At 35.9% G+C, this 25,972-nt stretch overlaps 1 pseudogene; it reads right to left on the reverse strand.

Annotated features, from left to right (window-relative positions):
- Nucleotides 1–25,972, reverse strand: part of LOC130231253 (immunoglobulin-like and fibronectin type III domain-containing protein 1) — a 60,506-nt pseudogene that overhangs the window by 10,690 nt on the left and 23,844 nt on the right.

Consider the following 25,972-nt stretch of genomic DNA (forward strand, 5'->3'; position numbering starts at 1 on the left):
AGACCATGTGATTTACCTGGTGGAGGCATTGCAAGATGTAGTTGTCCAATTCCTTTGGCTCACCTCTCCACCTTCATTGACGGCGATTACTCTTACCCAATACATGGCCATTGATTTCATTCTCTTTGCAGTGAAGGAGGTCATTGTGACTGCATGTGGGTTGCATCGATCCCAATCTTGGTTCTCAGCAAGCCTAATATCAACAAAGTATCCCTTGGCCTCATCCTGAACCCCGGGGTCAACTTTTGGTTTAGTCCATGACAAGGAGAGGGTTGTGTAGCTGGAGTCTGTCACTTTAAGGTCAGCAACTTACCAGGGGGCTCTAATGTGAAATGGGGACAAAAGCAATAGAAAATAGAGAGAAGTGCATAAGCAGATGGATAAGCTTGTTATTTTGAAGCCCCAAATTCTGACCTAAATCCTGCATTTTGCATATCTATGAGGGCCGTGGTTCATTTTTTCTTTTTCTTTTTTTAATCCCTTGAGAATACATTTGCTGAATACCACTTTACTTTCTGAGGATAATGAGAAACCTGAAAACATACTCACTTTTTGGATCTCTTGCAAACACAATTCTGAGGGGGGACCTTGGTTCACCAGATCCCGATATGTTTGATGGCGGAGACACGGAATTCATACTCCATTCCTTCGACTACATCTTTTACAGCATATTTCTTTGCTGTGGATAGCAATTAGGAGAATAAATATTACCACCAGACAGAATTTCATTTTAACTTGTCTAAAAATGTGAGACGAACCTTGAATTGGCTGATCAGGTGGATGTACGTGGCCCCACAAGTTGCTGCCCTTCTTGCGTTTCTCCAAGTTATAACCTAAAATATTGGTTCCTCCAGTGTTGGTTGGAGGAGCCCATGTTAGGTTAATGCAGTCTTTGAAGGCACTGGCTACTTTAGGAGCAGATGGCTGACCAGGGTATGCTGTGAAAGGAAGACAGGTTTGTACATTATTAAAACAGTCAAGAGCATGGGTCTCAAACTCTATTCCTAGAGCGCTGCAGTTCTGCACAGTTTAGCTCAAACCCTAATAAAAAACACAGCTGATCCAACTTATTAAGGTGTTCAAGAGACTATTAAGCAGGTGTGAGATGGAGGTGATTGGAGCTAAAATCTGCAGAGCTGTGGCCCTCCAGGAATTGAGTTTGTGGGTGTTTTTACACCTGCCTAATTTAGTTCGGTTGAATTGTACTAGAGTTCCTTTTCCCGTTTGGTGGCAGTTCATTGGGTAAGTGTGAATGCAGCAATCGCACTCGAGTGTGTACCAAAAGTGGACCAAAAAGCCTACCGAGACCTCCTTAAAGAGGTAGTATCAGTACGCTTTCAAACGACCCCCTGAATCGGTTCGTTTGAGGTGAGAGAAATGATCTGAACTAAAATGGACTCAACCGCAAAAAGTACTGTGCCTTTTTGGACTAATCCAGCTGCTGTAGTCTGATCTTATGGGATGTGGATGAAAATATTTATTGACAGTGCTTTACCATTAATTTTTAAACAGAGAAAGAGAGAGAGGAATAACATTGCTTGATGGACCGTTGGTAATATTTCTGAAAAAATGACCATGTCGCAGTTTAGCTAAATGAATTCACGCCTCCTCCTGAAGTGACTTTGCAATGCATTAAAACATTGTTTTCCCATGCCCGCAGCCCCGCCGCTTCATTCTCGAAATGTATAGTTTGTCTAAAGTGATGTATGTAACCTCTACAGTATACTATGACCAGGGATGCAATCAGCCAGCGCAGTCGTCCCTCCATAGTAGAAAATCAACATTTTGTGTCTGCCAGTTTGTTTGCTTTCGAGTTCCATTGGCATTTTCCCGCATGTTAATTCTGACCAATTGAAAAGAAGTTTAGGAAATACGTTCGATAACATCTGGCCAATGAGTGATGTGGATTTTGTATTGGTTAGTACTAAAGCCATCAGTGTGGTGTGAAAAAGGACCCAAAAACAGCAGAAAATGCTAAAATAGTATCATTTGTTGCCTTGGTCCAAACCAAATGAAAGGGAAGCACAGATTTGAAAGCACCCTGAGACTACTGGTCTACAGTGTGACTGACTAGCAAAGTGGTTTATAGGGATATTTGTAGTAAGTCACCTTTAGTGCCAGCCCTGTACATCCTCAGTCTCCATCAGTTCACTGGTACCCACTGATCAGTCTGGGCTCTGATACGGTAGCAGTATCTCCTGCCATGGTCAACATCCGTGTCTTTGTAGTGGGCTTGCCCTGGAATCTGGCCTATCTTTTTCCATGTATTGCGTCCAATTTGGTTGCGCTCAAGTATGTAATGCTGAATAGTACAACCACCATCGTCTTTTGGTGGTCTCCACTTGATCTCGACGCAGTTGGAAGATGCTTCAACAATCTCCAGAGGTCCAAGCGGGGGAGTTGGTTTATCTAAATGAGACATGTTGAACGTATTGCATAAAACACAGTTTACAACCTTTCTAGTGAATATTGTTGTTCTTACTTACCCAAGAACAACTAGGTTAGAAATTGGCTTCCACTGTGCGAACTCGTTTTTGATTTGATTTTGATTTCCCCAGTGTCTTTACGTTGCAGTTTGGTGAGAAGTAGACGGCTCTCACCTTCCGTGATCTCAATCTTGCAGTGAGAGTCTGATGCGAGCTCTTCGCCATCTTTGTACCACTGAATTTTGCATGGCTCACGTCCAATGTATGGATTTTGAAAGTGGCTTTTTGATTGTGTTTGATGACAATTGGTTTTGGCAAACGTTTCAAGTTCCGCACCATCAAATCTTGGTGGATCTTAAAATGCGAATACAATTTAAAGTATAAATGTGAAACCCTGTACAAATGTATATGCATTGGCTTAAATTAGCAGATTCAAAACAAACCTTCAACAGCAATCGAGCATTCAGTTTTACGCCCATCAGCCTCAAATCGATAAGTTCCAGCAAATTCTTCTGTTACTTTGTCAATTTTTAGTTTGTGAGTGGCTCCATCTTTACTGATTGCCATTCCTCAGAGGGAAGCAGTAATCTAGAGAGAAATGCACAGAAAATATGTGTATATGCGCACATACATAATATGGTTTTATGTACCACATACATAATATTGTTTTTTTTATACCTCTGTGCCATCTTTGGACCAGACGCCCCTCGCAATCAGCACTGCTGAGTTTGCAGACCAGTTCAGCCTCCTCTCCTATAATAACTTTGCAGTCTTCTCCAGCCCAGCAGCGAAGTAAACACCAGGATCTTGCAAAGGATTGTGAACCAAATTAATAATTTAGATGCATTGCAGTTCATTTGATTACTGATCAAGCGTGGTTATCATTTGCTTTGCTGCGCGGCTGGGTGAATTGTAATCCATTAATTGAAAACAGTAGCATTTTATGCTTCGTAACTACTGTCATACATAATTAATGTCATGCATTAAAGGGCATTTATTTCATTCAAATACATTGTAAAACCCAAAAAGTTAAGGTAACTCAAACCCTTTGAGTTAACCGATTGCAACAAATCATTTAAGTTCAGAAACTAATCCTATAATGAGTACTGTGAACTTAATCCATTTGAGTAAATGAAGAATTTGAGCACAGCAAAACCCAATACATGAACAGAACTCAAATCAACTGTAAAACCCAATAAGTTAAGGCAACTCGAATCATTTGAGGAAACCGATTGCACCAAACCATTTGAGTTAAAAAATAAATCTATATGAGTACTGTGAACTTACTCCATTTAAGTTGAAGTAATGAGATATTTAATTAACTCATTACCTTCAACACTGAGTTCAAAACTCTTTTCAGATGGGTAGAATTAACTACACTCATTTCATTTGATAAAGTTGACTGTTGGGTTTTTTACAGTGTATAAATAACTGTTCACAGAAATAAAAAAATAAAAAATCTGGTTTTCACTTGTCCAACTAATCAAGGTGTTCAAGAGACTATTGACCTGTATCTTGCCATTGTCTTCAGTTTTGTCATCTTACAGTCTGTGTCTTCTTAGAATCAATGTAATGATGATAAGACATTAATGGAGCATTTCTGGAGGGCCGTGTACATTATTTTGAACTGCATCGTACATTGTTTTCAGTTCAATAATGCATAATTATCACTCTTGTGTGATGTTGTTTGGGGTAATTAGTAGTCACTCTAACTACTCGTCAGCTTCAACACTAATGAGCAAATGATTGAAACCCTTCTGGTTTGGGTGGGATTATGAAAATTGCTGTTCTAATGGCAATCACATTACCTTCCAGCTCTCTTTTCCATTTTGTATTGTTGATTATTTGGACGACATCCAAATGGAACATGATCTTATGCTGAATCTGCTCTAATCTCCAGGTAAGGCTGTTTGGGTTGTTTCCTTGTGATGAATGCCAAGTATTTTGGCAGTTAATGATCTTGCTTCTTGTAGTTAAAGTTTGTGGTCATATTTTGGTTCCATTTATTAAGATTTTATCATCTCACTGTTTTTTTTTATTAGTAGTAAATGAGGTAATTAGCCTTTAACAAGACAACCAAGCTTGGAGAGGACAATACAAGCACATACTGGTATACACAAACAGCAGACACACACATATCTGGCACATTGCAGACTGCGTGAGTATTATTTTTTAAACCAGTTTGTTACTGATTTAAAAAAATAAGTTATTGGTCCCAGCTCATATTATATTGAGTTCCTTTTTCGTTTAGTTTAGTTAAAGGTCTAGTTTACTCAATGATGTTATTCAAAAGCTGTATATTTTTGTATTATTTATTTTACATTGATATACTATGATACGAGTAAACAATATGTGTATTTATGAACAATATATATATCTTAGCTGTACTATATAATTACAAATAAAATAAAACAAATAAATAATAAACTAATGAATTAAAAAGAGAACAGAAATTATAAAACAAAACAATGTGAAGATTATTTAAAAATGAGTATTATTGTTATATTAATATTATTATTATTATAAAGATGGTTATTGGTAAATATTAATTTGGCTGAATTATTTCTTTAATAAACAAAGTTATCCAACACCCACTAGCATTATGTGGAAAAAAAATCCCGCCTACTCAAATCAACTTAATTAAAGAGGTTATTAAAGTTACTGATTACAACCCGTCTTGCTCAATAGATCCCTCACTTTTTTGAGCTAGCTCATCAGATATGCCCCTCACAAAGTTTCAACACACACATAGTGGCTAAGAAATGCTGATATGAATTTGCATATGCTTACAAAGACAGTTCTATAGCTGTTGAACCCAAGGGTATAATCTTGAAGTGAAGAGCACTTGGGACTTTGAATCTGACAATTTGCTCAGTTGAAACTTATCTGCAGTGAGATGTTTGGTTCTGAAGAAAAATGATCTTCAACACAAAAGCATGGTTGAATTAAAGCCAAACTAAGTAAAAAAATATATATTTATGTGACTAACCTTGTGCAAAAATGACTCCATGTATGTAATGCAAAGGACTTAGGAAAGTTTGGATAACTTTGTTTATTGTTATGTGCAGGGCGGATTTAGTGATTTGGGGGCCCTAAGTAATTCCAGTCATGGGGCCCGAAAGTTCTAAAATGCACCCTTTGTACTTAATTAATTAATTTATTTTAAAATGTATTTATTAATTTATTCATTTATGTCACTCTGTCTTTTTTTACATTCTTTCTTATTGCAAAATATTAATAACACATAAGGCATCTTGTAAAACTTTTGAAATGATTTATTTTCTTTAAATGAATTAACATAAATAACAAATGAACTAATTCGTTTTTAAAACTGATTTGACTGCTGAACTTTTCCATGATTGAGGGTGGGGGACACATTATCGCAGATGTAAAAATTACATTCAAATAAAAATTTTTAGACCCTCACCGTACAAAATACGATAGAAAACAATATTATATAAAGTTTATAGGTATAATTGTAGGCATTCATTTGGGGGCCCTCAGATTTCCTGCTTACCTTGCTTATTGGTTAAATCCGCCCCTAGATCTTAAGCTTCTACAAGAGACTACGCTTACTTCTGTGTTTTCTGAATAGTGACATTGCTTCCATGCAACTGTCAGAGCAACGTCAAACATCTCTTACCAACAACTTTTTCCGGAACCTGTGAGCCTTGTTTTTTACGCTCTGAACGCCTGCGAGCTTTAGCTGACTCATCCTTTTCATTCTGAGCACCTTTTTCTTCATCTGTAGCTTCAGTGCTGCCATCTGATGGACCTCCAGGACCTGGTGGCTTCCCAGGGCCTGGTGGATCCCCAGAACCTGAAGGGCTTCCAGAACCCGATGCGGCTCCAGACCCTGATGGGTTTGCAGAGCCTGAAGCGTTGTCAGAACCAGATGGGTTTCCTGAACCTGATTGGTTACCATTACCCGAAGGATTTTCAGAACCTGATGGGTTCTGTTTATCTGATGGGGTTTCTTTATCTGATGGGTTACTTCCTCCTTCAGTCATGTCGTTTGGTCAGCCGGGTGAAGCATTTCGAAGATTGATATGATGAAGAGGTTGGAAAGAATGTTTAGAACACAAAGAAGAGCACTTACAACAAACATTTGACATTGACAAACCACCACAACAATGCAAACAAGAAACATTTTTTTAGAGGTTGAACCTCTAAATATGCTTAAGGAAGAGTGTCTCTTGTTTCTTTGTGTCATGCCAAAGAATTCCACTTACATTGAAATGTCATTGGTTTAAAAACCTGCTCCACATAGCTAACCATGAAACATATATGGCCCGTTTCCTCTGAGTGGAACGGCACGGTTCGGTACACTTTTATGGCTGTTTTCTACTGTCAAAAGTTACCTAAAAGTGAACCGTCATGTACCACTTTTTGGGCACCCTTTGCAAAGGATACCTAGCATGGCAAATGGGTACCAAAATGCGGAGCTAGATGTGCAGCTGAACGCTATTGGTTTACAGAGAAACGTTACTTGCGCATACACTAGCAGAAGTATGAAAACAAAGAAACCGCAATTTTACAGAGCAGAGACATTACATCATAATATTATATGCATATAATATGTTGTTTTACAAGGCTGTCTAAAAGTGTGAATGGTTTCACTTTCTCCAGGGAGCTCACGATTGCTCGTGTGAGTGTCTATTTTTGAAATAACGAAATTCTTGAGCTGATGATAATAACATGTGCTTAATTATTGAAGTGCTTCTGACATCTGATCCTTTCAGAAATGGACAAACGAGAGAGTGAAGTGCAAAAAATCAAGAAAGGAGAAGCCAGAAAAACAAAGGAGCGAATGAATCTTTCACCAACCTAAAACATGAACAAACTGCCATGTTTTACTATTATCATCGCCTTTTGGACTATTATAAACTTGGAATGATGGAATAACTTTCTGACAGAGGTTGCATGTGCTGGTGAAGATTAAAGATACAGATGAGAGGTTTGCACTGACTGGGCTATATGTTACATGTTGTTTTCGAACCCAAATAAGGACTAAATGTATGCGGTGTATAGTTTTTCTGTAATTGGTAACATATCGGAGACTTTAAGGCTCTGTATACGTTCATATATGTTGCATTTATTTTATATAATTGCAGACGTTTCAATAGGCTATTTCACACTGTCATTAATCTGCAGTTATAATCAACTCATGTTCATAGAAATGTTAGTAATTTATTTCATTTATACACAAGTATTTATGTGTATGAAGCATCTGTTTTGTGAGAAGTGCTTTTTATACGATATGTGAACAGCTTTACTTTACATTTCCTCGAGCGAGAATGACGTTGACTGAAACTTGGTACCCTTTAGACAGTAGAAATGCAAGCCTGATAAAGGTGACCCATACCGACCGTTACTATACCGTACTGTACCAGTCATTGGAAATGAGCCAAAATTGGTTAGCTGATATTTGTTTTATTTTTGTGACAGTTGAAAGTGCATGCTAGACATGATGATTAAAGGGATATAGTTCACCCAAGAATGGGAATTCTGTCATCATTTACTCATCCTCTACTTGTTTTTTGAGTTTCTTCTGTTTCAGTTTACTATAATCTTGTATGTTAAGCTGCTTTGACACTATCTACATTGTAAAAAAGATGAAGATGAGATGAACACAAAAGAAGATTTTGAGGAAAGTTGAATACCAGTATTCATTGACCTCCATAGTATTTGTTTTTTCTACTATGGATGCAAACAATTTTCAGCTTTCTTCAAAATATCTTCTTTTGAGTTTAACAACATAATGAAATTCATAAAGGTTTTTTTGAACCACTTGAGTAAATAGTGAGAACATAATTTTTGGGTAAACTATCCCTTTAAGGTGACATTTCTCTTATCAGGGTGGCACAGTGGTTCAAGCCTTGGCTGGGTCAGTTGGAATTTCCGTGTGGAGTTTGCATATTCTCCCCGTGGTTTTCCTCCATGTGTTCCAGTTTCCCCAAAGTCCAAAGACATGTAATATAAGTGAATTGGGGAAGCTAAATTGTCCGAAGTGTATGTGTGTGTGAATGATAGTGTATGGGTGTTTCCCAGTAATGGGTTGCAGGTGAAAGGGCATCCACTGCGTAAAACAAATACTGGATAAGTTGGCGGTTCATTCCGCTGTGGCGACCCCTGATTAATAAAGTGACTAAGCTGAAAATGAATGAATGAATGCATTTCTCTAATTATATTCTTATAAAAACACTATGTCGTTATATACATTGTTTTTATACATTTATCTCATAGCACTACACTCTAAAAAAATGCTACTGACCCAAATTTGTGTAAAATATGGACACCCCCAAACACTGGGTTATTTTTTTTTAACCAGCAAATGGGTTTGTCTATAATTTACATTGTACTAATGACTAACATTAATTGTCTGCTCACACTCAGAACAAAACTGCTTCTTATCTAATCGATTGGCTGCACCAGTCAGAACAGGTTTTTTTAATATGCAAGTAAGTGGAGCTTGATAAATAGCCAATGAGGTTTCAAAGTGGGCAGGGCTACAGAGCGTGACAGCACAGACATAGAAAACAAAGAGGCAAGATTTGTTTTTGAAACATTACACACACTGACAAACACAAAACAAACAGATACACTTACAACACATAATAAATGTACAGTACATAAACAACAAATAAATGAAACAAACAGAAGACATACAAACCGAGAAGCACATTTAGCTAAAGGCTTTTGGAAGATGTTAATTTTATGAAATAATGAACGTTAGAAAAAAATAGTTTGATATAGGGTCTTTGGTTTGATGATTATATTATGTTATGATAAATGACATTAGTTGTGACTATTTTAAGGTACTCATTTATTCACTGTTAAAAGTATTATAATTTAGATTTAAAAATGATAATAATCAAATATTAATAATCATGCTTAATTAGTCTTTATTTTTAAAATGTTAATTGTTAAATCAAATGCTTTTCTCGTGATGAATTACGATTACTTTTGATGTTTAATGACGTTTAGTTGGCAAACCTAGTTTTTGTAAACACTGATGAGCTGGTTTTAGTGTGTTCACCCCACTCTCTTACCAATCACCGTGTCTGGTATCAGTGGGCCTTGTCTTACTCGAGTGCGGCTCTTGGCCTCTCCTTCCTTCCTGCTCACTTCTGCAACTGGGCTGAGTATGTTTCCTATCACGATTTGTGATGTAAAATGTGAGTTAATCAACATAATCAATGATGTTCAGTGTTTTGATTGTGTATGTGTGTGTTCCACTTGAGCTAAAAACACCCTTTAAGATGCGGATTTGTTACATACAATGATTGTATATGTATGTGCAGCCTGAAGTATTTTATGTTTTGTCAGTTGAGTGGCTAATTTGTACGAGTTCAGTCATACGAAAATGTACAATTTTAAAAAGGAGGCGTGGCACCTAACCCCACCCTTAAACCCAACCGTCATTGGGTGACAAATCGTACTATATTGTACTAATTAGATTGTACGAATTGAGACGAATTAGCCACTAAATCAAAAAGTTACAAATTGCCGTGAGATTATGTTGGTGTGTGAGTAGTGTCAACTTATAAACAAACAGAAAGTTGTGTAAGAAAGTTGCGCAAAGATGTATGCAGGTATGAATGGGTTTTTTTGAAATTAGACTTTGACCTGAAAATGAATGCTGGATTTAATGCACATAATCTTCGAAAGTTCCCTCTTGTAATATTCTACTTCAGTGTTCTCAACCACGTTCCTGGGGGAACACCAACACTGCATGTTTGGATGTCTTTGTCTGTTACACCCATTACAGGGTAAAGTCTAGATCGGATACGCGGCCGACCGGCCGGAAGTGCGATATGCATATCAATTATAATACATTTTATGACACTGTATAACAGTAATTTCTATTTTTACAGTACTGTGACAGTTGGGTTTAGGTTTGGGTTGGGGGTAGGCATTAAAAAAATACAATTTATTGGGTAATTTAATAGATAGCATAAATAATACTCCGTACAACTACTGTTTTTACATTGCTGTGACGGTTGGGATTAGGGTTGTTCTAAACCCTAATTCTCGTTAACTTTCGGCCGCATCCATATCCGATCTAGCAACAACCCCATTACAGGTCTTTCAGTCTCTGCTAATGAGCTGATGTTCTGAATCAGGTGTGTTTGGTTAAGGAGGCATGGAAATTGTGGAGAGCTGATGGTCCTCCAGGAACGTGGTTGAGAAACACTGCTCTACCTTATAGGTTTCTAACATCAATAAAAACATGTGGTGGATGGCGGAAGTTCAAACAAAAGTGTTTATTAAGACACTCTGAACTGTATCACACACACTCACCATATGAGTTTGGCCTGCTTTAATAGACTGCTTTCTGTAAGAACCAACCAGTTCTGCAGCATTATATAAGGTGGCTATAAAACAATATTAAAGTTCAATCTAAAGCTATAACGATAATAATATAGAGAATAAGCAATATTGTGGGAATATTTGTGACGCTCTCGAGCAAACTTGGTCATATTAATTATCATTTATTGGAATCTTCCAGCCAATTCGAATGTTATCACTCGATTGAATGGACGTTATCAGTGGTTATCAGTTGATAGATTGCTGATTAACCATCTGTATGGATGATAAAAGCCTTCTGAGCCTGCCAGTAGGCGCAGAAGGCCCCTACTTGCCCATATCTATCAGCTGATAACTACCATTCAATCGAGTGATAACATTCAAAGTGGGAGAATCTGCTCACAAATGATTAAACTGTCGACAGAGTCAGTCAATTTCAAGACAAATTCAGTTTAGTAGGTTCTTAAGCAAAACAAACCATCAAGCTAAGATTTATGAAGTAACACCAAAGTCGGTTTAAAAATGTATATTAAATATTCACAGGGGGCAGCACGGTGGCTGGCTCAGTGGTTAGCACAGTCACCTCACAATAAGAAGGTCACTAGTTTGAGGCCTGGCTGGGGCAGTTGGCATTTCTGTGTGGCTGTGGAGTTTTTATGTTCTCCCTGTGTTCGTGTGTGTTTAATCCGGGTCCTTCCCCACAGTCCCAATACATATGCTATAGGTGATTTGGATGAACTAAATTGGCCATAGTGTAGATGTGTGTGTTTAAATGTAAGAGTTACTGACACCTATCACCCATTACTGGGTGTTTCCTAGTAATGGGTTGTGGCTGGAAGGGCATCCGCTGTGAAAAACATATACCGGAACAGTTGGTGGTTCATTCCGCTGATAAATAAGGTGCTAAGCTGGAGGAAAACGGATGAATGAAGGAATTTGCTCAGAATGAATTAACTATTAATCCAGTAATTCACTGTGTGATTAATAAGCATTTGTGAGTGATTTAATTTCTTGAAATTTAAATATATATATTTTCAATGTCCAAGATGTTCAATGTTTAAGATGATGAATGCTCTAATATATATAACTGTCAAGATACTTTTATTTTGATTGCTTACACACCCAAACTATATACTGTTATTGTAGTACTTTTGTGGTCAGAATTGTGAAAAAATTGCATGGTACTTTTGACAAAAATGCAAGCAGAAAAACAACATGTGATCTCAGTTTAACTAGAATTGCAGCTTTAGTACATCTAACATTCAAATGCAGATCATTTTAGATGTTTAATTTATGTGGGGCATTGGGATCAGGAGACACGGACTTAATGAACTTGGAAATGTCAAATTTAACCAAAGTGGACATTTTGCAGATTCAGACTCAATTTGCCAACAGGGCTCACATTTACAGTTATCTCTCTTGGTGTGAACTTACCTTTACACTACTCATTTTTTTAATGAAAGCTAGATAGAATTTGTATTGCGTACACATATTTAGGATTTTCTTGTGTAATTTCTTACCTACAACAGTCTCCGGTACAAGAGGTCCTTCCCTCTGACGCTTCTTTCCTCCTTTATCTCCATCATCACCACCATTTCCCCAGAACCGTCAGCTCCTCCAGCCCCACCAGCCCCACCAGCAGCTCCAGCTTCTCCAGCACCTCCGGCTCCACCTTCTCCACCAGCTCCTCCAGCTCCACTTTCTCCACCGGCTCCTCCGGCTCCACCAGCTCCACCTTCTCCACCAGCCCCACCGGCTCCACCTTCTCCACCTGCTCCTCCAGCTCCATTAGCTCCACCTGCTCCTCCAGCTCCACCTTCTCCTCCAGCTCCACCTGCTCCTCCAGCTCCACCAGCTCCTCCAGCTCCTCCAGCTCCACCAGCTCCTCCTTCTCCAGTAGCTCCCACAGCCCACACTGCACCTACTGCTGCTGCACCATCACCTCCAGCTCCACCTGCACCTCCAGCCTTCCCAAGCTTTGCTGCCGCAGCTGCTGCCTGTTTAGACAATGCAGCTGCCGCCGCAGCCCCCGCTGCTGCAGCTTCCTCAGCACTCAGACCTTTATTCAAGGCATTGAGTTCAGCTTGTTTCCTGGCCTCTTCCTCCGCTTGGGCTTTTGCTTTTGCTGCTGCAGCCCGTGCTGCTGCGTCTGCTGCGGCTTTAGCTTCAGCCTCAGATATACCTTTGGCTTTAGCTGCAGCTAGAGCTTCTTGTGCAGCTTTAGCAGCAGCGGCAGCCGCTGTGGCTGCAGCCGCTTGTGCTGCTGCGGCCTCAGCTGCCGCTCTGGCTTTGGCTTCTGCTTCTGCTGCGTCTCGCTCAGCCTGGAGTTTCTTTGCAGCCTCCATAGCTTCTGCTATCTCCCTCTTGTTCTTCTCGGCCTGCTCAGCAGCAATCTTCAGCAGGTCATCACCACCGCCACCTGCCTGAGTGGTTTTACGAGCTTTTTTCTTGCCCTTTGATGCAGGATCTTTGTCAGCTGGGGTGGAAAGATTATTGAAAGCAGATTAAAACAGTAGTAATTGCATTTAGTGAAGATTGCTAATGCCAAATTTTTTTTTTCTAAACAAAAGTGCAATTTTACAACTTCAATTTATATAATTAATTGTAATATAAAATATAAAATATAATGTTATGTAAATGAAACAAAAATTGAACACTTCCATTTGAGGTAACGAACAACTAAAATTAAAATCATAAAACTGAAAGAATTGTTAAACTTAACTAAATAAAGTATATTAAACTATATTTTGCATTTTAAATGTTGCTAATTCTCAGGGCAATATATCTTTTTTTCTTCTGTTGAACTTAAAACTAGAATAACTGTATAGATATATTTTTAAAATGCAAAAAAATCTGAAAAAAAAACATGCAACTTTAAACTCTAAGGGCCCTATCATACACCCGGAGCAATAAGGCGCAAGACATGTATGATGTGATTTGTTGCTATTTTCAGAACCAGCGCTACCCTAATTTTCATGTTTTGCACCACATTGTTTAAATGGCAAATTCATTTGTGCCACTTCGTGGACTCATGGGTGTGCTGGTCTAAAATAGAGGTCTGTTAAGACGCATTGTTGCTGCATTTATATGATCTGAAATAGACTGCGCCATTGACGATGTAAAAGGTTGTCTAAATTCCAGCACAGAGCATGTTAGTTATGCGCCTGTGCAGGTCCAAACGCTTACACATTGCCCAATACACACAGGATGTGCAGCAATACACAAATATCTTTACATATAAAAAAATTAATAAAGGATTAAAATGTTACAAAATTATTATTTACTACATAAATATAAAAACCACTGCCTCCATGCCTTCTTTATGTCGGGGGGCTTTTTTTCAGTTTATTCATGACAATTTGCATTTGTATAATGTTTTTTATTATTAGTGTTATTTATTATATGCATATTTATATTTGTTTTAATAAAAAGAAGTGTAGATTTGTCCGTCTGTGAGTGTTGTCTCCTCATCCACCACTACTGTGCAGCATCCACCAGCTATTATATTATATTCATCATAAAAATAGGATGTGTGTTTGTATATACATTCGAACTGAATTTAGAAATAGTTTTGAAACAAATCTTTGTGCTTAAGAAACTAAATTAAACATGTAGGTTAATGGATGTCTTCAGTTTAGTGTGTACAACACTGTTTCCTTATCCATGAAAGTAAAGGAGTAAAATAAAAAGTAAACGTAAAGAGAAAGTAAAGAGACCAAATGAAGGAGGCTCGTTCTTTATCCTCACTGCAGATGGTTTGTTTAACTGTTTCTTTCTAATAAAGCATTCAGTTTTTCCCATAACAAAGTCCACCATGTAAACAGCAAATGTGCCATGGTGCAATGCAACTGACCCTTTACTCAATGGTGCTAAAATAATACTGTTTTCTATTTGAGAACTTTAATACCTTCCAGTGGTGCACATGTGCTTTTTCTGTAAGGGTTGTTTACAATATTGCAAAAAAAAAAATATAATAATAATAATTGACTGAGACTTACCTTCTACAATCAACCAGGCATTGCAAGACTTAATGCCGGCTATAGCAGCATAGATTCCAGCATCCAAAGGCATACAGTCAATGATTTTCAGACGGTGGATCAGCTTGTCCTCTGTAGAAGTAATCTCATATTTCTCACTGTTAGAGATAGGGACATTTTTTAAGGTCCAAACGATTTCACTCATGGGCTGAGTTAAGACGCACTCAAAGAGGGCATCCTCTCTCTCTTGGGCCGTCACCTCCTTAATCTTCAGGGCAAAGTCCACAGGGGGAACTGTGTGTTAAATATGGATAAACACACCTCAGTCGATTTATGATGGCATTATGCATTCAGTGAGAGAGCGCTGCTGAAAAGACTGGCAAAGCTGGTTACAACAATATGGTGTTTTGGATGCTGGCAAGCAAGGTTATTATAGTTTTGCATTTTTTAAAATGATTTTTTAGGTCAATTTGCTGTTCATTTAATTTCAGTTTGGTTTTAGTTTGATTCACTGATCACATTTCAATTTAGCTTTTACATTTTTAATTTGGATTTGTAATTATAGTTTAGCAGAGCTAAGGGAACACTTTTATCGTAGCTCTTTTTCAAACCTCTTAGAAATAAATAAATAACGTTTGAACAAACAGTGAACATGTGACCGATACTAATGTAACTAATAAAATATAAAAGTAAAATGATGAAAAATTTGGCCAACTTGCATTAAAGCCACTTATTTGTAAATATGTAATTTTGTTTCATGTGTACTGTTAAATCAGTCAGCAGTAATGCACACAAATCACCTAGATGTGTATATATAATATTATTGTTAACTTTATTTCCCACTTATTTGAATGCTATTTCTGTCCTATTGTATTAGTATATCCTGAGCTCCTGTCTTGTTTACGCTTAAAGATAATTTTGATTAAAGATAATATATATGTAAACATGTCTAGTTTTTTGTCATAGTTTCAGTTTTTTTCATGAAAATAATCTTGCAGGTGAGCTAATGTCTTAATTTTGGCCTCTTAACTAGCTTGATTTGCTTTCTTTTTAACAGAAATACATTAATATTAAATAGAATTACAATTAAAGATAATACATAGGTAAACTTGACTAGTTTTTAGTGATAGTTTCAGTTTTTGTTAATGAAAATAATCTTGCAGGTAAGCTAATGTCTTGATTTTGGCCTCTTAACCAGCTTGATTTGCTTTATTTTCAACATGAATACATTATTATTAAAGATAATTATGATTAAAGATAAACTATAGGTAACATGACTAGTTTTTAGTCATCGTTTCAGTTTTATTAATAAATATAACCGTGCAGATGCTGATGTCTTGATTTTGGCTGCTTCACTAGCTTGATTTGCTTTGATTTCAACAGAAGTACATTAATATTAAAGATAATTACGACTAAAGATAATATATAGGTAAACTTGACCAGTTTTTAGTCACAGTTTTAGTTTTTATTTATGAAAATAACCTTGAGGGTAAGCTGATGTCTTTGTTTTGACTTTATCACTTGCTTGATTTGCTTTATTTTCAACAGAAATACATTAATATTAAAGATAATTATGATTAAAGATAATATTTAGATAAACATGACAAGTTTTTAGTCATAGTTTCAGTTTTTGTTCATGAAAATAACCTTCCAGGTAAGCTGATGTCTTGATTTTGGCTTCTTTGCTAACTTGATTTGCTTTATTTTCAACAGAAATATATTAGTATTAAATATAATTACGATTAAAGATAATATATAGGTAAACATGACCAATTATTTGTCATAGTTTTAAGTTTTTGTTCATGAAAATAACCTTTCAGGTAAGCTAATGTCTTGGTTTCGGCTTCTTCAATAGCTTGATTTGCTTTATTTTAAATATATTAGAAATAAAGATAATTGTAATCTAAGATAATATATAGGTAAACTTGACTAGTTTTTTAGTTTCAGTTTTTGTTAACGAAAATATCCTTGTTGGTAAGCGGATGTTTTGATTTATGCTTCCTCACTAGCTTGATTTGCTTTATTTTCAACAGAAATACATTGATATTGGAGATAATTATGATTAAAGATAATATATACTTTGGGTAAACATGTTCTTAGTCATAGTTTCAGTTTTTATTAATGAAAATAACCTTGCAGGTGAGCTAATGTCTTGATTTGGGCTTCTTCACTAGCTTGATTTACTTTATTTTCTATAGTTATAAATATTATTTTACTTTTAGTGTTGCTTCAACATTGTAAGACTTGTACTAGCAGGCCAGAAACATCACACAGTGACTTTCATGTCAGACATGCGACCAGACAGATCCTTATATTGTAGACAGTTTTATTGATTCTACTGGGATTGATTTAGTTTTTGACGCATCACAGCTCACATCCTGAGTAGATGTGTTATTATACTGGTTAACCAGCTAGACCAAAACCACAGCTGAATAGACAGGCATTTTTGGAGTCTTGTTGGTCATTTCAGCAGGGCATTTAATGATGATTAAACAAATGTGTTGTAAAAACGTACTCTTGAAATCCGTTGAAAAGATATTGACACCCTCAACATCAACTTGATAGATTCCGGCATCTTCGGCTTTGAGATTTTGACAGTGAAGATATATTTCTTGCCAACCTGTTTCAGACCGTGCTTCATTTCTCCTTCAGCTTCTTTGCTGAATGGAATCATCACACCATCCTGGACAAAAGAGTAAGAGGGGATGTGATTGCCTATGTATTTTTTCAGTGTTATGCATATTCATTTGTGATTCACAATATATTAGGTATCAGTAGCAGCTAATCAATGATTATTTGTGATTGTATCGTTATTGGCCTGATAAGCAAATAAATTAAGGGCTGATAAAATTTGTATTACTGTGATTGGTTGATACACTATTTTATGTTTAAAAAAACACAAGAAGATGGCAGTGTGGGAGTTTTTTTTACTGTGGAGAAAATATAGTAAGGCTTCTGAATTGCAATTTGTAAAAATGTTTTAGCAAAAGTCAAATCTAGACGTGATCTTCCAATGTCTTTGTTTTCTGCAGACAAGACTGTAAGATCAGGGGTTAGTTCTTTGTAAGTGGATTGATTACTCAATTAGCTGGATTTAGTTATTGACTATTTGACACAATCCAGGATCATTTCGTTCTTCAAAACTCATTTGAAAGTTTTTGTCATAGCAACACTTCTGTTAGTTCAATCCTGCTTGGGAGCTGGCTTATTTCATATTAACAGGATTAAATCAGGTCTTTTAGCAAAGGTAATACTACAATTAAAATTATATAATACTAAAATTATATATATATAAAAACTGGGAATCAGGGTGGTTCTCCTTTAGGGGTTCAAATACACTGAAAAAAATTATTCAAAGATGATTTCTTGGATTTACTTTTTTTAAGATAAGTGGTTGTAAATAATTTATTTAGCCTGAATTTAAACAAACAAATGAAGTTGAAAATTACTCAGTTTAGTTTGTTTGTTAAATAATTAATTATTTACAACAATTTATTAGAAGTCTTTTTTTATCAAGGGTAGAACATTTAAACACAAATGCGTACTATTTTAAGGTACCAGCTTTAGTTCAATTTATGTATGATAATAGACATACACAATATTAAATTTTTTTTTAAAGACAGTCATGCGCGTTTTGACAGCTAATATGACGGTGATTTGATGCTTCGCAATAGTTACAGACACCTTTACCGATATCAAAATGAATTTTTAATGCAAATTTAATTTAAACAGCCAGTTATTTCTTGTCATTATACCAATTAAGAAACTTGAATAGGCTTAGGCCACTATAATAAAGAAAATCCGCTCTAGAAGTAAAACTAAATAAATTGCTAAATACTCTCGAAAGAGTCTGCAGCCCACAACAAAGGTGGAAAGTTATGGCCTTTTGTAATTAACAAACAGTTTACTACAAATTTGATGTAATTTTGCTCACATGGATAATTGAATATTAATCAGATGATGTCATTACGCTGCTGTGTCATCAGCCAGTCACTGCATTGCTAATAATAATTTCAAGGATCAATTGATCAATTGGCAGCGATCTCAGATCAGTTCATCCAAACATTTTAATCTGATTCGCAAACTTGTTTGAAGAACTTAATTAGCTAGAGATAAGTTATCAAAATTACAGAGAAAAGACCCAGAAGAAAAGTCCACTTTTTTGTGTATGTTTTGGTAAACAAAATCAGAAAAATAGATTTGTATTTATCATCCTATACATGAGTTATTGTTTCCAAATAGTTATTGGTATTATTTTTAGCCTAATAAGAAACTAAACTCTATATTATTGTCACCGGCTGTTCCATTAGATTAGGTTAAAAAGAAAAAGAGAAAGAGAGAAACATAAGATGATAGCAGTGTGGGAGTTTTTCACTGAATAAAAAAAAGATTAAATTAAGATGCAGTTACGATTTTAGAATCAATTGTTCACTGTATTTTTTAAATTTGTTTTGGTAAACAAAATCATGCTGAAAATAATAATAAAAAAGATTTGTATTTATCAGATTATCGGTTTCCAAATTAACTGTTATCGGCCAAAATTTCTGTTTTGTGCATCCTTAATGTTGATGATGAAAAACATACAAACTGGTGCCTATAACAGAAAGGAATAATTTTTTCAAAAATATGCACTATATAGCATATTTAATAACTCACATCAGTTGCTGGAGCATAAAGCAAGGACTCTTAATGCAATTGAATAGAGTAAATGTGAGAGTGTTAATTAACTGACATTTTTTATATATAGTGTGTGTCTCCAGAGGAATTATAAGAATGTCATTATGATTTTATTTTACAATTCACATAATACCAAATGGCCATCTCTTTACCGTATATAGTTATATATTTCAGTGATGCTGAGTTAATGTCTCACCTTGTACAGAAAAATGCGACTGTTAGGGTCTTTGAGCTCCATTTCCAGTTCAAAGGTTGCAGCATCTTCAGACTTGACTTCAATAGGCTTGAGATTACTGAGATGTTGGACGAACTAAACAAACAGAACCAAATAGTTTGTCTCCAGAGTTGTGCGTTCAGCCATGAAAATGCGGTTGTTTGAGGAAGCTTCTGTCAATCTGGAAGCTCTCTCTTTACCTGCGCCTGCTCCTCCTCTCTCTCCTTCTTCATCTCCACCAGTTTCTTCAGCATGTGACGGAAATTAGTGATGTGGTACTCGGCACAAATGCGCTCGTAGTCTTTCTTCTCAGCGCTCAGTAGCAATTCCCATACTGATTCGTCAATGTCACCTTCCCTTTTCTCCTCAACTTTTTTGCCAGCACTTTAAGGAGATTGTGATGACAAATATGAGCATCAGGCCAAATGTTAGCACTTAACTGGGTTAGCGTGACTGATGTTATCATCTGACTAATTACTGTAACTATGGCAGGAATCACACGTATGAATAAAGCCTAATGTGAAACTGCACGGCTGATGATATGACATTAATGCGTAATGCAATGGAAACAAACGTCTTACCCTTGTCTGAGTCTCTTTCTAAACTCTGTTGGGTCACCAGCTGGAGCTTCACAATGCAATCAACAAACAGAGGGAAATTATTGCTGATGTTTGTCACACTCAAAATCACAAGTGTCCCATTAATTCCTATTTTCCCACATAATAAACTGCAGTTGTGCGCTTTAGAAAATCAACAAACAAAATTAGCTTACCTCCTTCAGCTTTTTGCATTTCTTTGTCCTTTTTGAATCCGACTGGAGAGAACAAAATCAGATATTGTGTTTGCAGCTGTTTTCTGATATGCTAGCTCTACATATTGGTGACAGAATACTGTACAAAAAGGCTTAAATCTGTTGAGTACATTCAGAAGTTGACCCATGTAGGAATCTGATTAATATATGCCAATTACATTGCATACAAGCTTATATTTGGATTTCACATATATAAAACATGTCATACATTCACTGGCCACTTTATTAGGTACTTTGTAGCATAGATTCAACAAGGTAGCGGAAATATTCCTCAGAGATTTTGGTCCATATTGACATGGTAGCAACACGCAGTTGCTGCAGATTTGTTGGCTGCACATCCATGATGTGAAATTCCCGTTCCACCACATGCCAAACCTGCTCTATTGGTTTGAGATCTGGTGACTGAGATATCAGATGGATACCGGTGGTCATTAAGGGATGGAAATGGTCAGCAACAATACTCAGGTAGGCTGTGGCATTTACACGATGCTCAATTGGTACTAATGTGCCCAAAGTGTGCCAAGAAAATATCCCCCACACCTTTAGACCACCACCACCAGCCTGAACTGTTGATACAAGTCAGGGTGGTTCATGCTTTCATGATGTTCACGGCAAATTCTGACCCCACCATCCGAATTTCGCAGGAGAAATCGAGACTCATCAGATCAGGCAACGTTTTTACAATCTTCTTTATCCAATTTTGGTGAGTCTGTGCGAATTGTAGCCTCAGTTTTCTGTTCTTAGATGACGGAAGTGGCACCCGGTGTGGTCTTCGGCTGCTGTAGCACATTCGTCATAAGGTTGAACATGTTGTGTGGTCAGAGATGCTCTTCTGCATATCTAACAAGTGGTTATTTGAGTTACTGTTGCCTTTCTATCAGCTTTAACCAGCTCGTCTGGCCATTCTCCTCTGACCTCTGGCATCAACAAGGCATTTGTGCCCACAAAACTGCAGTTTGCAGGATATTTTCTCTCTTTTTTACCATTCTCTGTAAACCCTAGATCTGGTTGTGTGTCAAAATCCTAGTAGATCAGCAGGTTCTGAAATATTCAGACCAACCCGTGTGAAACCAACAACCATGTTCAAAATTACTTAAGTCACCTTTCTTCCCCATTCTAATGCTCGGTTTGCACTGCAGCAGATCTTCTTGACCATGTCTACATGCATTGAGTTGCTTCCATGTGATTGGCTGATTAGAAATTTGCGCCAATGAGCGGTTGTACCTAATAAAGTGGCCAGTGAGTGTATATGCAACATCTATTTAAAAATATTGCAAAAGTGGCTGGAATTAGCTTTGGATATTCAAATATGGCTATATAATACATATATAACAAAATAACTTTTGTATTATCAATGAATATTGGCTACCATCAAATTTAGCCATGAAATCTCCAACACTAAATTGTCAAGTGTTTCTGTTTGTTTTATTGTCCAACCCCAATTTATATATATATATATATATATATATATATATATATATATATATATATATATATATATATATATATATATATTCTTGTTGCATATACATTATGACATAGCTTTATATATGTGTATTCAAAATATGAACAAACTATATGATATGTAATTAGAATAAAATGCTATATATTAGATTTTCTCTGTGTTTGTCCTACCTTCGATGATATTGAGGACAACAGTACAAACAGCTTTCCCATATTCATTTGATGCATAGCATTTGTAAGTATCGGCGTCATCACTGCGGACTTTAGGTATCTGTAAATGTAAATGATAAGTGAAATCGGTTGTGTTGATGGATTTCATAACAATTGAATGACATTTGATTGCTTGTATAGACAATTTTGAAGGACAATAACAATGGTTCCATTGTATTTCTTGTTTTACATTTTTCATTTTCATAGCTTCTGAGAATCCAAAAAGGTCCACATGTTGATAATGTTTATGAAGTGCTGTAATACTTTCAAAAATCACAATCGCAATATGTACAATCGCAATATGTATGTATGTGTATATATATATATATATATATATATATATATATATATATATATATATATATATATATATATATATACCCATGCCTAATATCTGATAGCCAGAAAGTGATTAATATAAATTGTTAATATATTGGTGTCTGTGATGCAGCAAGTCCAGAGATTGTTGTGTACACCATAATTTTAGATAAAATTCACTTTAATGTTTGACATGACTAAAAAGTGGTCATAAACAAACATTTTCTCAATTCAAATGAGTAACAGTTTGGACCCGGAAACGGTATACCATATATCATGACTTAACAAGAACATAGGGAAATACTTAGACCAACCCGTCTGGCACCAACAGGCATGTCACATTCAAAGTCACTTCAATCACCTTTCTTCTCCATTCTGATGCTCAGTTTGAGCTGCTTCAGATCGTCTTGACCATGTCTACATGCTTAAATGCATTAAGTTGCTGTCATGTGAGGGGCTGATTAAAAATTTGTGTTAACAAGCAGTACCTACTAAATTGGACAGTGAGTGTTTATTGACTTCACAACACTTCATTAAATTAACTTAATTAAGCATAATAAGCGTTTTTCACACACATTGTCTTGTGACCAAGTTTGAAAACAAGAGTTCCAAACAAAGTCGGTACAGAACATTTGTATGTTTCATTGACTCAATGATTCTCGCAGTCATTTTTAATGAATTATTTCAATAAATGATTCAGTAAATCATTGATTAATATATCGAGTTGGTGTTTAATATTTATTTCTGATCACAGGCCTAATCAAGTTAATTCATAAATACACCAATATATTATTCGGTTATTGAAAAATCGACTAAAATATCAATATCATATCAATATTTGGCAATATTGCACACCCCTAGAAGCTAATACTTGGGCAATGTAGCTACAGTCTGTACTCTCCCTTGGGGAATCAGCCTACGGATGTCTTACTTACAGTCTCTTCACATTAATCTGGGATTTGAGAAGGTATTTTTAAAATTACACACCATTACACACTGAATTCTAATTGTTCAGTAGTGGTTTAATGTAATGCTAAAAGCCTGTGCTTACCTCCAAAGTGTGTTCATTGGTTGTTGCGTCAAATTTGCTCAGAAACCTTTGCAGATCATTCATTTCTCCTTTAGCTCTACGCCAGGTGACAGTAGGTGTTGGGCTTCCAGTCACCTTAGCTTTAAAAATGGCCAACTTTCCTGTTGTATGAAAATGGAAATTGTTAATCTTGCGATATATGCACTCTGTATTAGTTTAAAATATAAAGGCTTTCAAATGTGAGTAGATTTATTTTCTATATGGACAATGTTAGACATGTAGCTTTGTTGATTTTTGGGAAAGTAGCATTTTCCTCATGGATTGGTTGACTTTTACCACTTTTATGCACATAAACTGCACCGAACTTTGTTTATGAAAGTCACAAGGCAAAATTGTCCCGTTATTGGTTAATAATATTGTAATACAGATAACCAAGGCTTTCTTGGAACAGGAATTTTGCAATGAATAAGAGCAATAGCATAACATTTTAAGATTAATAGGTGCTCCTTGGTTTTCACTTGCGATAACTAATGTGCTCGCTTACAGAATGAGACACCGCTGCTTTTTATGCAACACATTTACAGTTATGAATTATGAGATCGCCTGGTTCGTTGGTCCATTGGGTCAGATTCTCACCTCAGCTGGACTGCTACAAAATTTATTTTCAACAAGGCTGAAAGGTTGAAGTGATTTCAGTCTGATGGCATGATTTCTTTTTCATTTATACCTATAGCACAACTAGAACGAATCAAAATGCACAAGGTTCAGTAAACAAATTTTAATGATTTGAAATTAGTCTATATAAAACCATCAAGCTCTTGTGCCTAGACAACATTGTTCTTCTTTGGTTATTTATTGGTAAATGTGTTTAGGTTGGTCATTTTAGGGCTTCTAGCAATTCTACATTTGTTTTTACAGTAGCTCTGTGAACATTCACGAGAGGATGTGTTCAAGTGAAATTCTGGGCACAACTGAATATAAAATGTCTTTTATGAACAAATTGCTTATTTTTTTAGATATACAATTACTTTTGTGGACAAATATAAATCAGTACAGAGCCCCTAAAGTGAAAAAACTGGGTGTAAAGAAGAAAAAAAAACTAGGGTAATGTTTTTGGTTTTGGATTCTCTTCCTAAGTTTTTGCTTTTCCTGAAAATGTTGCTTATTTGTGCCAAACTTTTGCCTTGCCTCACTAAGATGTTTGCATTCCCTCACAAAATCTGTTAAGCCATTTTGTTCAGCTAACACTTCCTGTTCACTTTATGTCTTGTAGTGCTTGAAATCTCTATACGTTGACTATGGAATGTTTTATAGTTTTCTAATGCATTAATAAAGTCATATCCTATTAAAAAGACCTTTTTGTGCATTGAAGAGTTACTCAGAGCTTACTGTATATGGGAGTAGCAATGCAAAATTCTTTGCAAGTTTTGTGAGGGAAACCAAAAGTTTTGTGAGCAAACAAAAACATCTTTGCAAGGGAACGCGAAGTTTTATAGGGAAATGCAAACTTTTAAAGATATTTTTTTTTCTTGCTCCCAGTTTTTTTTTTTTTCTCACAATTCTTTTGACCACCACCACATCCCCAGTGGCTGTGTAAATTAGTGTGGATTTCTTACACCCTATTTCTTATATGTATCTAGCATTTCAATAAGTCTGCACATCCTAGTTGCCTGAATAAAAGTCCGGAGTGGGCAGAACTTGCAATATTTTATAGTTTTGATGACTTTGCTTTTTAAAAAAAGCATAGACATAAAAATAACAAAGAATGTGTAGGCAGGTCCAGACTTTTAAATTGTAGTGAATGTACAGTGTGTTTTTTATTTCTTGTAGTTAAAATAATGAAATGGTTGACATTAGAGCTGCACAATATTGGAAAAATCTGACATTACGATATTTTATTTTGTGGCAATATTGCAATGTGAATACAATTTCACCAGATGATTTGAGTAGCTCTATTTGGAAAGATTTCGTTAATTTAGGTCGAACAAGTCTTTATCTATGCAGTTCATCTGCATAAATTATAATACATCACAAGCAAAATGTAATAAAACAGTGATTTTTGGTTCGTATAACAGTATTCAAGTACAGAAATTGAATAATCAAATGTAAAATAGCATGGTCATCATTAAATAAATGATTAAAAAATATATATATATATATACACATATATCTTTTTGTTTAATATTTCATAAATAATCTAATCCTGCGATCTGACTATTGCAGATACACACATTGCGATATTGATGTTCAAGCGATATATTGTTCATATCTTAGTTGTAGTGCAACAGACACAGTGGTAAAGTACGGAGCAAAAAACAGATATACTGAAATGCCAGATGTTATTATAACCATAAACGAAAGAAAGCATTACACATTTGTGGTCTTGCTCTGTGTATTTCAAACTAGCGTGAAATTGGATATATGCTATTTGATTCGCTTCCCTCTGTGCATATATAGTCAGGGTCATATGTTTAAGCCGGAGGACGAGCAACAAACTTGAGAAATCAGTCATCTACTGTGTTAAGTTAAGTCTGT

This window comes from Danio aesculapii, chromosome 6, assembly GCF_903798145.1.
Source record: "Danio aesculapii chromosome 6, fDanAes4.1, whole genome shotgun sequence".
NCBI classification, from domain to species: Eukaryota; Metazoa; Chordata; class Actinopteri; order Cypriniformes; family Danionidae; genus Danio; species Danio aesculapii.